Here is a 12,474-nt window from a genome sequence, read left to right on the forward strand (position 1 = left end):
AACTGACAAGAACCGGATGAAATAACAAAAATGAAAACAAATTTATTTTCCAATATAAGATCAAAATGGTCCCACACTGTGGAAACCTTTCCTTTGAACCGGCTCCAAAGTTGATGCTGTAAAAGGTTAAGAATTCGTTTGGTAAATGCTTTTGACAGATTGACAGATTCGCTTCCTTATAAACACAGTTTGGCGCTTTAATGTCATTTCAAAACAGTTCCTGTATCGGTCACGTGACTTGCTGAAACCAATACGAGCACCGACACGTTTTGGTCTATGGGCTTGACGCATGCGCCGACGCATCGGTGTTGCCGGACCCATCACTACTGTAAAGATTTCATGGACCTGACGAGCTACAATATGGCCTCCTTCAGAATAACATCATATAAATTGAGGTAGTTTGGCATTTCGTCAACTCCGTCAGATGTCAACTCCGTCAGAGTTTTTCTGACTCTTTCAGTGAAATTGTTGTCAAATCTCACTTAATTGTGCAACTAATTCATTTTAATGTATTTTACATGAATTGCATTACTTCACATGTATCAAGTTTTTCTTTTTACTCACTAGTTTGTCACCACCTTCAGTTCTGTCAACTCTGTCAGATGGACTTTTTGTTGTTTTTTGTTTTAAATAATGTTTCTTTTGTTTCTTGAGAAACATTTGTCAGTAAAATGAGTAAAAATATCACTAGTAGGGTATTTAAAAAATCATTTTATATTTATTTTTGTCAGATGGTGATGACAAAGTTCTGGGTCAGGTCGATTAAAAATGTAATTTAAAAAAACAATGTTGCAACTGGGAGCCTGTACCTTAGTATCTTTACATTTCCAAACCATTATTTGTCATATTTGCATACATAAGGTGGAGAAATAATAAAAAAAAATATGGGAAAATTAAAACCCATTTTGTCCCTATTCTCAAGAATCACTGATCTATTACTGATGTTCAAGAGTTTGTTTTCGCTACAGCTGCAGTTAAATCACATTATAAATGAAGTTGTTGATGATCATGATGATTTTTTTTACGAACAACAAAAAACCCCGACTGATTAAGTCAGTCATCAGTTCATACCCACTAACGTAAAGAAGTACCTATTAAAGTACTTTAATTTGGTAAAAGAGTTTTTCTTAAATACACTGGGCACCAAAACTGTCTCTAGCCCAGGGGCCGGCATGCTTGCAAATTTGGCCCTGGTCACTGTATTTTGTCACTTTTCTTCACATTTTTTGTCGTCCATTCTGATGTTTTTGTTCAGTCTTCGCCTCCCTGCTCATTCAGATGAGCTGATAGCCACCTGCTGCTGTCTGAGCGAGCTCTGCGCTGGTGGCGACACAGGACATTTCTCAGACATTTCCCGACGTTCGGCTCACCCTCACCTCATCACGCTTCGGTTCAATAGCGCTATTTGTGACCTCAGAGGAGACAACATGTTGAAGTTCTGAACTTATTCCTCTGTTCTCACTGAGTTCGAGGTGAGAGCTGCCTCTATTCTTTATGAATTTGTCCAGTTTGCATTACGCCCACGGTGCTGTTTAGAAAGCGGCGTTTTGACATCTCCCAGGTGAAGGTGGCACCATCAGATGAAGCACAAAAAGTGCTGGTGTTGCAGCGCGGCTCTGTCTGGTTTACCAAAGTGGCCCCTGCGGTACAAACATTCATGGGGCGGGGGGAAAGCTGGCTGACAGATGAAAGGGCCCAGCCGCTGGAGGTAGCCATGGCAACCAGTCATCCTCACCATGACATTGCAACAAAACACTGTATGTGGTCTTTTGGGATTTCTTTTTCATATTAGGCTTGACTCACCGGCACAGAAGAAAAGGATAGAGCCTGGCTCTTTTAATTGTGTGGGATAGATTAACCGATGAATCATGTGGATACAATAGAGATATGTCAAAATACAGTAAAATATGCATGTTTATTGAACTATGTTTAAGTAACATATATTTTACTAGACTCCTTCTGTGGTTTAATTTCATAATAGCCAACTACTGCTGGTTAAACAAAATATAAAAATACACTTAAATGTTCTTAAAGGGGTAATATTATGTAGAATTGTCTTTTTTTAGCGTTGTATCATGTTACAATGTTGATCTCTCATCAAAATGTACCTGGAGTGTTGCCATGCGTGTTTGAGAAATCCTTTAGTCTCCAATGGCAACCATTCAGCTGGATGTACGTAGCTCCGCCTTCAAGGATGAAGCTCCTCCTCTGAGCTGCAGAGTCTGAGCTTCTGAGCAAATCTCGACTGTGACTCCTCCCACTCAGCTCCTTCAGACTAGCCAGCAGCAATTAGCAAACACCTGGTAGAAATGTGGAACTGCTGAGCTTATTATAGGAGCTGCTTCTCAGAGCATCGCTGGTAAAAACGTTGTTAAAGGGTTAATATTGGAGCCATGTTGTGATGAATTCCTGAAGGCGGAGTTTCAGAATGAGCCTGACTTTCTTAAAGAGACAGGCCCAATCTCAAGACGTTAAATTAAGAAGTCAAATTTCTTCTAAGTCGTATTTCAGATCTATAGCATTTCTTTTAACAACTGAAGTTAACATAGTAACTTTATTATGAAATAAAGTGGCACTTTGTTCATGGAATACACATTTTGCTGCCCCTCTAACTCCTGTGTCTAATGTATCCACTACATGTAACTGCTTATTAATGAGGCAGAGGGTTAGCGCTTCCATTAGCACGTTCAACTTCAGATGTGCCAAGAACATCTCACGGTCAAGTGTTTCCGAGGTACTTTAGCAAAAATACAGAAATAGGCCTGTAGAAGAGAGAATCTTCTGTGCCAGCATTCATAGAGGAAGAACTGGCACAATTCTGAAGGTCGATGGGTTAGGAAAACAAGATGAAAGCTCTAAAGTAGCCTTTATTAGAGCAGGTGCATTCAAACTTTATGAGAAAACGAAGAAAGAAAACAAAAGTGGCAAAAAACCTTTGTCGGTTTTAAATGAGAATCCGTGGGCAAAACGCTCCGTCAGCACCGTGTTGAGTCCTCACCAGATGCACACAGAACACAGGATTTGCATAGTGTAATTGCTCTATTATATGCATATCAGCTCATGATGAATTCTCCTCCCTGTTTGGAGACAAGCGTGTCACATGTGTCAGTGTCCTTACTGAGCAGCTACAATGGAATCGCTCCAAACCCCCCCAATAATCAGCAGGACGGGAGCTGCAGCGATGAAGACCAGAGGGGACATGCATGGAGAATCGTTGATGAAATCTGATAAACACTTCAAAAAACTTGATGTGTTTTTTGAAGATGGTACGGACAGAATTTACAAGAGTTTTCACTCAAAGTGTAATTCAGGGATGTCCAAAGTGCGGTTCTGGACTGATTTTCTTACTGTAATTCAATAATAGGAAAAATGTATCCCCCCATCAGAGATGCAACAAAAAATTTTAGATTCAATGCAAAATATTTGCTTTAATGACAAATCTTTTTTTCATTTTCTTTCATTTTTATAGTGAATCTGGTCACATTTGTCCTGGGATTTTTATTATAAAGCAGATTTTAACGCATCCAAACGCATTTAATTCAGTTATTAAGCTAACCAGCTACAGCAAATGTTTTCTGAGAAAAGGTGAACCAAATCCTGTTCTTGTGCTGACAATAGACAATTTTTTTTCCCAAATAATGTAATATGCAAACTTAATGCCTTTCTTTTGAAGGGGTGGTATTACATATTTTTCAGGCATATGTGGCATTTTAAAGCGTAATCAAAAAACTGTTATCTTCAGTTGTTATAAAGATGCTACATTTATCAAATATGACTTAAAAGAAATTTCACTTCATGATTTAACACCTTGAAATTGGGCCTCTATCCCTTTAAGAACTCCTGCTCTTTCTGAAACTTCAGGAAGTCATCGCGTTTCTCCTCTATTCACATTTTTACCAGCGTTTCACTCAGAAGTGCCTTGTTTAATGAGCTCAACAGATGCACAGTTTCACCAGGTGTTTGCTAATTGATGTTGGCTAGTCTGAAGGAGCTGAGTGGGTTCAGGGGAAGGCTGCTCTGTGAGGCAGGAGCTCTGAATCTTGGAAACTGCAGCTCTGAGGAGGAGCGTCGTCCTCGAAGGCGGAGCTAGGTTCAACCAGGCATTTTGAACAGATAAATGGTTGCCATGGAGATTAAAGGATTTCTCTAATATGCATGAAAGACTGAAGGCAACACTGCAGGTATGTTTATGATGAGGGGAAAACATTGTAACGTGATCTACAGCTCAAAAAAGTAGATTTTACACGACACTGCCCCTTTAATGAGGAAAACATGCAAAACTCTTTTTCAGGTTTCATCTACTCATTGCTTTCCTTTGAAAACTACATCTTTGTTTTGTTAAAGTGTTGCACGCTTAGTTTATAGTTGGGTATGTAAAACATTTGGACACCTTTGATGTACCTGAAGCAGGGACAGAGAAGCAGGCGGTAACAAACCATCAGCAGATGCTTCAGCTAGCATACATGCTAAGGAGATTAAAGCTGTCAGAGCAAAGGTTTCTGCAGACTCACCCCAGAGCCCTGGGCTGAGTCTTTCATGCGGAGGCTGGTGCTTTTAAAGCACTCGCAAAACTGTAAGATCAATCCAACTCACATCTATATCAAAGCGTGTGACATGGAGCCATTTCAAGAGTTTCACTTCTCCATACAGATGTCTTGTAAGGCTGCGTCTACGTGAGGAAAATCTTTGTGAGATCTCTTTTAGTCGGAATGCACTCAGGATGTGATGAAGTCGACTTTGACGCTCATTCAGTGTAGTTTTGTAGTTGTTACAAAACTACATTTACAGGCATTAGCAACACTCCAAAAGACATCAAAAAAAATAATCCATAAGGTTGGAAAATTTAGGAAATGCTGACACGCTGCTTGTAAAATCGAAATGATTAAAATTCATGTAAAACTACAGGCAGCTCTACCTTAACTCTTTGCAAAGCGAAAAGTAAACCAATACAGGAAAACGTCCAAAACGTAGCTCAAGACAAAGTAGCAAATTTAGAAATTAAGGTTGAAATCACAGATTAAAACATGCAAATTCAAAACAACTTTTGTGTATAGGTAAGTGGAATTATTTGAATGGTAAACTTAGACAATGTCCAAACATAAAACTGTCCAAATTATCATGTAAACATATGGTTATTGTTGGTTGTAATATATATTATTAGTCGATAATTGTTTCTGTTTCTGATGCTAGTGGGGTTTTTTGTTTGTTTTATTTGATGATCATCCATTCTAGTTAAAATCAAATAGGCACTAAATCGATGAGTTAATTATAAAATACGTGTTTAGTTAGTATGTGAGATTAAATGGTTGAATAAGAGTGTGAACATTTATAAGTTTATACATCCAGCCATTCCCTTGAATATGTGAAACAAAAGTTTTGACATTATGCCCTGTATTCTGTTATTAAACAAACAAAACCCAAAATATGTCAAACCAACCAAGATGTTCGTTTCTGGCACCACAAGGGCCTCTACAAAGATAATAAAACAAAGCACAATTGGTATCACAGCAATCATACCCTTCTTATAATTACTGATCAGCTGTTTGTATGTAACTTCCCATATTTCAACATTTTCTATCTGACTTTGAGGCAGGTAGGCCTCCTTGCCAGGAGTATGAATAATTTTGGTGCTTTACAGTAATTTGTGTCTGTACTGTTTTCTTATTTTCTATCAAAGTTTTTTCTGCTGAAACACTTAAAAGAGAAGATTATTCTGTCTATTCTCTCTGAAGTTTATCCTGTTGAACATGAGGCCGGTGTGACGTAAACATTATGAGTTCTGGTGCATTCAGGGACTTCATTGTTGTCCGTATTTGGATCATTCATCCCTTTGTTATGCGAAGACATTAAAACTGTATGAAAATCCGAAAGAGAAATTGATTTCTTCCAGTTCATTTCTTCACCTTCTCTGTTTTGAAAAAGAAAAACCATTATACGATCCAAGAAAAACTGCTGATCTACTGAGATTCTCACACAATCGTCTCTCAGGTTTACTTGGAAGAAGCCAAAAAAACAAAAAAAAGAGAGAAAATCTCCCGTTGATGGCAATCGTGTGGGCTAAAATGCCTGGCATTGTTAATAGAGGAGACTGGACAGACTCAGATGAGGCGATAGAAAGTAGTCCAGATGAGCCTGTTTTACAACCAACGCACGAGGATTGCCATCACTAAATGTACAACACATCCAACCTTAAAGCAGGAGGGTATGGACGTTGAGTGACAGTATGTGTAAAGTTGCCGGCAACACAGACACAGCTCCATTTTAACCAATGGAGCTGCTATGACTTACCCTGGCAAAAACCAAACTGTGCTTTGCTCCTTCCAGACGGCCTGAGTCCGGCTGTTGGGAAACGACTGTTTCCTGGAGTTGTGGACTCTGTTGAAGTCGTAAATTTTACCCAATCATTAACCTGTCATTCACGAGAGGACCCAAATTTGGGTGACAGAGGTGTCAAACTCCAGTCCTCAAGGGCCTCTGTCCTGCAACTTTTAGATGTGCCTCTGCTGCACCACACCTGAAAATAATAATTAGGTCACTAGCAAGGCTCAGGAGAACCGATCTACACAGGGAGGAGGTAATTAAGCCATTTCATTCCACTGTTTTTTACCTGTGGCACATCTAAACACTGCAGGACAGCGGCCCTTGAGGACTGGAGTTTGACACCCCTGTCATTGTGAATGACAACCTGTGAACAACAGGTTAATGTTTGAACTTTACTTATCTAATGCACCAGTACGAAGTTACGAGGCTAACCACAAATTGCCTTCCTCCACTGCAAAGAGAGAAGCACCGATCCAAACCAAATGGCTGTTGATGTTGATTCAATATTTAGCCAACCTGGACTGAACGGCTCCGTTCACTTCCTCTGCTGCCATCGCTAAAACTACAGTCAGAACACAATCCTAAAACAGAAAATCGACGTCAACAACTTCACCTTTTTTGTTGCTGATTTGCCAAGTAGAATTTCTACCAGAGTAATCCGAGTCGAATCTCAATTACTGAGCTTTAAGTGAGATTTGAATTGAGGAAAGTAGTACAGGACGCCAAAAGCCAGGCTAGCGAAGACTAGCTATCGTCAAATATCTGCTATACAGGTCTGCATTTTATTAGTTTCTTCATGCTTAGTGGACGTCTGGAACTAGGTACCATTTACATAAAAGTGAAAATGTGTGGGTGTGTTTCACGTAGAGTGAAAACAGCATCAGTCTGTGTCCAGAACCATGGCTAACTTTACAAGAAGTGGATGAGCTTAAACCTTTCCCTGCTGTTGATTCAGACGTTGTAGGAAAAGGGACAAATTGATCAAGATTGTGTTTTTGCTCCATTTTACTTTATCAAGTATGTCGGTAAGCCAAATTGTTCAGATTTATCCTATCGTATTCCATTTTTGAATCCAAACCAGGAACAGAAATGGCAGCTAAAACATGATTAAATGTCACCAATCACTAAATAACCAGTAATCACCTTTTCATTTGGAGATTCGAAAAAATGTAATGTTTCCAAAACTGAAGTGGACGTTGCTCTGGTTTTGGTTTGATATCAAAGGTTACTCTGTGTGTCTCTTTGGCCAATCAGCTGTTCTTCACATAGAACAAGCTCATTATCCCTCCTCTGGTCAATTACACCAGACTCAGGAGGCTGTGGTTGCTGCTGTCTTCAGACTCTAATGCACCATATATCCTTCACATGTTCAGCAATGAGGCATCAAAGGCTCTGCAGATGAAGGCCTTTCACACTCTCACTCAAACCACCAAATTTTGCACACACACACACACACACACACACACACACACACACACACACACACACACACACACACACACCTCTCACGGATGTACAATTTCACTCTGACACTAAAGCAGCTCTAACGCCTGCAGCAGCTAATTGGCTCCAAGCTAATCCTGCCTCTAGGTGTCTTCGGCTGGCAATAAAGTCTGCTGATTTCACAGCAGCGCAATGGATGAGGAAGTGGCGATGGAGGCTCTTTGTTGCACAACATGGTTAGCCGTTTGCTTTTCAAAGGCTGAGGGCGGAGGAGAGTTTGCTTCTCTGTAAATTAAACTCGCAGGCAATATGAAAAGGACGCAATCACTTTCTCAAACTTCCCTAGACTGGTCTGTCGATTGATGTTGTCCAATAAATTGTCACCAATACGTTTCATTAATTTTTTTATGCGTGTGTGTGATGTTGCTGTTTTATTATTGCTTTGTTCTCAACTATTCATAAGCTTTTCTCCAGAGGTTATTGGGAAAGAGGAGGGGTCCACCCTGGATGGGTAGCCAGTCCATCAACTCACATTTATGTTTAGGTTGAACCTTCCTGTTATCTGCTGACTGTCTTCCTCACTTTTGCTGCTCCTTCATTAACCCTTTAAAGAAACGTTTTGCCACTGAGTCGTAACTCCTATTACGAGCTCAGCTGATGCACAGACGAAGTCTTTGTCTCTCTGAAGAGAGTGCTGTGAAATCCAAATCTGTCCTAGAACGTAATTCTGCAGGTTTTTATGGATTAGCTTCATGTAAGATTTTCTCCAGCCCTCTCGTTCCTGCAGACAATCTGTCCAGAAGGCTTTTACATACAGCATAGCGACAAGCCCATCATCTTTTCACGACCAAAAAGATTATTGGAATTACTCAATCATCTTTGATCCACTTATTGAGCCGGACATGAATGCATAAAGTCTTTCCAGGAAAATGAAGAATCACACAGCTTCCAGGACTTGTTTCTCAGAGTCAAAAACAACGAGAGGTAAACACACACACTGTAGTGCGTGTGTTTTTCTGGACCTAACATTACATTTACAATGATATATTTTTGCCAAATTTATATTTAATTTCATGCTATCAGAGTCTTTTGGACAAGTGATTGGTTTTATTGCTTTTAGCTTCAATGGGACTAGAGATGGAAATTAGCCACCTGGAGATAATCTCATGTGTTTACATATAAATGTTTATTAATATATATTGTCCCCATTCAAAAAAAAAGAAACAAAAAACTAGAACTTATTTTTACAAGTTTCACATTAAGGACAAGAAAACTGGGTTTCAAGGCTCTAAAACATGGTGGCAGCTGCCCCCCCCCCCCTCCCCGCTTGTAGATCCGCCCCTGCAGTTTGAGGTTTCTCCATGTTTCACCACACAGTCAGGAAAGAAAAGAAGACCACAAAGAAGATAAAGACCTTCTTGTGATTGTGTTCCTGACAGAATATTAGCTGCTCTGACACCTTTGAGCATTACTTTACTCTTGTTTACATACAGTCCTTTGTAACCTAGTTCCTTGTTACTATGGTTACCCTGCACCACAAGGATGGATATCTCCCCTCCCTTTAAGATTGATGGTGGGAGACGAGCACTGCGACTGTATTCGCCAAAATTCAATTTAATCTGCTGATTTAGCTGAAATGAAATAAGATTTCAATTGCTCTGTTTTTTGTCCACTCAGAAAACACATTTACTGACCTGTACAGTCATCAGGCCGTCCAAGACGCAATGGCAGGATGAGCAGTTTAATCTCTCATTTGGCTGCTACCGGTGAAGTGTTTAATCTGTTGTAGTTAAGGGCAGGCATTATTAATATTTGTAATAATTGTCAAAGCTCGGCATGTATCTTTTTTAAATGTTTGATCAAATCAGTTGAATCTGTACTTAAAATAAATGTTCAGCTTAATGAAAAATGTTGCTCCTTATAACATCAGCGCACTTTGAAAGAGCAGAGAAAGTGAGCAGACTAAAACAAACATGGCTGCTTTGTGTAGAATTGAGTGATTCTACACAAAGCAGGTTTGACCTACCTTTTTTTTTACTGTAAGCTAATGTATAGATATACTGTGTGTATACTATATAGATAGATAGATAGATAGATAGATAGATAGATAGATAGATAGATAGATAGATAGATAGATAGATAGATAGATAGATAGATAGATAATTTTTTTTTAAAACATCTAGGTCGGGTCAACACAAACTTCTAGTGTTGGTCAAACTGATACTCTGTGGTAAATCTTTTCTTCCAGTAGGTGCACACGGAGTTGTTTTTTTGGTTTGTTTTAAACTCACATTACATATAATGGTTTCAACACGTTCTGACCTCGCTGGTCAAGGTGGGTAACAAAAGTCCACGATAGAAACTTCTACAGTAAAAACTTGCTAAAATAAAAAAAAATAAAAAAATTGAATAAAGAGAAAAAGAAAATAACCTTTTAGTTTGAGTACAGTGATTCAGTGGGGAGAAGTAAATGTTTTTGACAAAATTACCAGTGCCGTTTTCAATGGCTCCCCTACTGCTGCTGTAATTTTGTTTTGCCATTAGAACAAAACCTCTAACATTTAGAGTGACAGAGAGAGAGAGTTAGTATTTTCAGTTAAAGCCCTGTTGAGCAAACTCCACATGTTTACATTTGTTACAGTAGGTCAGAAAACACCCTTTGTTGTCTCACAGGCTTTTAGATTTAGATATCATACAATGGTTGTCATGGTGACCTGAAGGTGGCACTTTTTGCCAGTCCTCTAGCAGTTCCTTCTTTTTCATCCTTGTCGCTTTCCGTAGTTGCAAGATAGACATGGGTCTACAACTACAACTATTATTTCTCTGACCAAAGATTCGATCAAACATACACAAGTAGCTATTTTCTTCTGATTGTTCAACAAATATCTGCCTTACTAGAATGCTATGTCGGAAGAATAATGCCGCTTCACGTCATATTTTTTTATGAAAATGAAAGTTACAGATTACCTACTAATTAAAATTTACTAAACCCCCTGATCTGATCGACCCAGAAAGAGAAATTCAAACCACATAAATGCTTCAGCTTTACTTTGCCGGAAGAGTGGAGTAGGTTTGGCTGAAAACATTTCTTACTGTACAAGGAACTGACTTGAATATGTAGCAAACCATTAAATGAATTAGCTAGATAAGACGTTTGTTAACGTTTGGGTTCATTCAGTAAACAACAAGATGTTTTTTTTTTCTTTTAATCAGTCCAGCGTATGCCTCGGTTGTTTTGTTTTTTTCTGTTCTCTACTGCGGAACAGGCCTCGTCCTTTGGGATGCGCGTTTTTCAAACTCCTCTGACCTATCGACCTGACTCTATCATAAAACAAAACAAAACAAAACAAAAAACACAGTGTCTTATCACCGCCCACCAATGGGAGTTCAAAGGTCACGATAAGTGCAACAATTATGCTGGAGAAGCTGGAAACGCCACTTGAGGATGTTTCACTTTGCATGGAAACTCAAAGACCCAAGAGCCCTGCTGGTGTGTGAGTGTGTTAGCAGTGTGTGTGTCCGTGTGCGTGAGGAGAAAGATGAGAGCATGGGCTTAATTATGGTGCTTGTAAACCGGAGTGAAATGATGCAAAGTGCCTTCTTCCAGAGATGGGGCAAAAAGAAGCCGCTGACCTTCCCGGGGTTACACGGCCAATTTCGATTCAGCCGCAGTGATGTCATCACATCTACTTAGATTTCATCTAAGCCCATGGGTAAAAGTCAAATGAAGGCAAAGATACAACACACCTGTCGCCATGGTTGCGAAACGTCTTAATTTCCCATGGAAACGGACCTTTTGCTGGCATAAGCGATGAGCCTTCGGATCGTCCGTTGATTCGCCTATGTCAACAAGCATTCATACGCATTAAAGCGAATACAAATGTGTTTTTATAAATCTGGAATTACAAGGGAAAAAAACGCTTTTTGTTGGAAATTTTAAATAGATTTTGATTGTTTCGATTCATATTCAACAGAATTTCTAATCCTTGTGCTTCTTCCTGTTTTTTTTCCACATCAGAACCACAACCTTTGACGAATTTTGTGGGGAATTTATGTGACGGAACAACACAAAGCGTCTCATACTTGTACAGTAGAAGGAATATGTATGTTTTTATGCCTCTTTTTTTTATTACTAAACCAAACAATAGTTTGGATTGAAGCACATTCAGTTGTAATAATTAAAGTCCAAACCAACATCCCTCTTAGAAAATGTGGTAAAGCTTGAAAACTGAAGTTCTCCGTCCAATCTAAGTTCAGTTGTGACTCTGAACCAGGAGTGATAGACACAAATCCACGCTACAAGTTTAAGATTTTTATCTCTAAACAAAATTTATTTTTGAACGAAAGCCGAGTTTTATTTTTGTTTCCACGTCACAACTTTGTCTTACTTTGTGTTGGTCACTAATATGCCTTAAAAAAGAAAAAGAAAAAAAGTGCACTGACGTTTAAGTTGATTTCACAAGATATGGAAAAAGTAATTTGGCAATAACTTTTCGTTATTCACCGCAACAACACAAAATCTTACTGAGTATGTTTGGTCTAGTTTCTTGTGCTAATGTCTTAGTACACTTGAAATAAGACAAAATGAACTTACTTACAAATAACTTTTCAGCTTGTTTTGAGTCAATATTAATAATAATAAAAAAAGCTATACTTGCTCCGCTGGCAGATTATTTAATATATGACATTTTTCCTATTTTATAAGTTAAC

Source organism: Poecilia latipinna, unplaced genomic scaffold (assembly GCF_001443285.1).
Source record: "Poecilia latipinna isolate Pla-1442-1.1 unplaced genomic scaffold, P_latipinna-1.0 Scaffold2096, whole genome shotgun sequence".
Lineage (NCBI taxonomy): Eukaryota > Metazoa > Chordata > Actinopteri > Cyprinodontiformes > Poeciliidae > Poecilia > Poecilia latipinna.